At 39.9% G+C, this 1795-nt stretch overlaps 1 pseudogene; it reads right to left on the reverse strand.

Moving 5' to 3' along the window:
• Positions 1-1078: 1078 nt before the first annotated feature.
• Positions 1079-1481, reverse strand: LOC100429560 (protein cornichon homolog 4 pseudogene; annotated as a pseudogene).
• Positions 1482-1795: the final 314 nt, after the last annotated feature.

Consider the following 1795-nt stretch of genomic DNA (forward strand, 5'->3'; position numbering starts at 1 on the left):
ATCCATTGATCACAGGACATCAGTGGCTACTTCAGGGACTTGGGTTAGTAGTCTCCAGGCTTTACTTTATTGGGTATCTAGGACAAACCTGACAGTCTGGAGTAGAGCAAGACAAATATGTAATACAGTCAACTAGATTATTTAAAAAGCCACCTTTCTGTTATTCTTATGGGGTTGAGCAAATTGTTTCTCTATATGAGTATAACATTTATCACCCATGCTCAAGGCTTTAAAGCAGAGTTGAAGGCAACCTGAGAATGACTCAGTATTCTTTCTTCCCTTATGTTTTATATCTGCTACTGAATTATCAGTGATGGCTCACTGTGCTTCCAGTGAGGGCAGAGGGTGTTGGGCTCCCCCTAAACAGGGAGAAAAAAGAACAAAAAGGATATATGTCTTTTTCACGCTGCCTACTGGTTTTGAATGTTTTAGGCTATTTAATTGGAAGAAGAAGGAATTGTTAAAGTTACTTTAAAACTCTGCAACTGCTTGATTAACAAGGAGGATAAAAACTATTGGATAAAACAGTTATTTAAATAAGGTTTAGCAATTCAGCAACATCTATCAAAATCTTTATTATTTTCATGTTTAAAAAATACTTTAGGCCAGGCAGGGTGGCTCACGCCTATAATCCCAGCACTTTGGGAGGCTGAGGTGGGCGGATCCCCTGAGGTTGGCAGTTCGAGACAAGCCTGACCAACATGGAGAAACCTCGTCTATATTAGCTGGACATGGTGGTGCACGCCTGTAATCCCAGCTACTCAGGAGGCTGGCAGGAGAATTGCCTGAACTCCGGAGGCAGAGGTTGTGGTGGGCTGAGATCCCATCATTGCACTCCAGCCTGGGAAATAAGAGCAAAACTGTCTCAAAAAAAAAAAAAAAAAAAAAAACCCAATAAAATAAAAAACAAAACAAAATCAGAAGAACTTTATACAGTGAAAAAGAAAGCAAAAATAGATTTTTGTTCAAAGAAGAAAAGATATGCTGCCATTGTCATGGTTCTGTAGATGATTTTAGTCTCTGGCTCCTCAACTGTGCACTGAAGTATAGGTTGATTTCAACCATGGCTTCTCCAGCTTCAGTCATTTATCAAAGCTAAAACCATAGTTTAAAGATACGTGAAAAAATAGAGCAAGTGGAAATTAAGCTTGATTATGGTCTTTCATGTGTTACTTTTGTTATCCTTGATTGTGTATTTCTGTTGGATCAAACACTCCTATGTTACTGCCTGGCATCATAATGAATCAATATATATTCCAAGTGGCAATAGGTAAGTTGAGAAGGAAGATGAACCAGTGTAACAAAATGAGCATTAATACAGTGACAATAGTATGGCCAATCAATCTTGGAATTACCTACTTGTTTAATTTTGAGCAACATGATCTAACATTAATGTAATCACACTCTAAATCAGACAATGTAATTATGAAGACTGAGAGAAAAATGAGCCTGCAACTGAGGAGAAAGAAGGCAAAGACCATGTCCTCTTCCTCCATCTATCAAAAGCTTTAAAATGTTTATTTACTTAGAAATCCTACTCCTGATAATGTTTCAAAAGAAAACAGTAGAAAAGGCTGGGCGCGGTGACTCACACCTGTAATCCCAGCATTTTGGGAGGCTGAGGCAGGTGGATCACGTGGTCAGGAGATTGAGACCATCCTGGCGAACATGGTGAAACCCTGTCTTCTACCAAAAATATTAAAAAAATTAGCCGGGCTTGGTGGCCGGCGCCTGTAGTCCCAGCTACTGGGGAGGCTGAGGCAGGAGTATGGCATGAACCCCTGGGGCCGAGTTT

Source organism: Macaca mulatta, chromosome 4 (genome assembly GCF_049350105.2).
Source record: "Macaca mulatta isolate MMU2019108-1 chromosome 4, T2T-MMU8v2.0, whole genome shotgun sequence".
NCBI lineage: Eukaryota > Metazoa > Chordata > Mammalia > Primates > Cercopithecidae > Macaca > Macaca mulatta.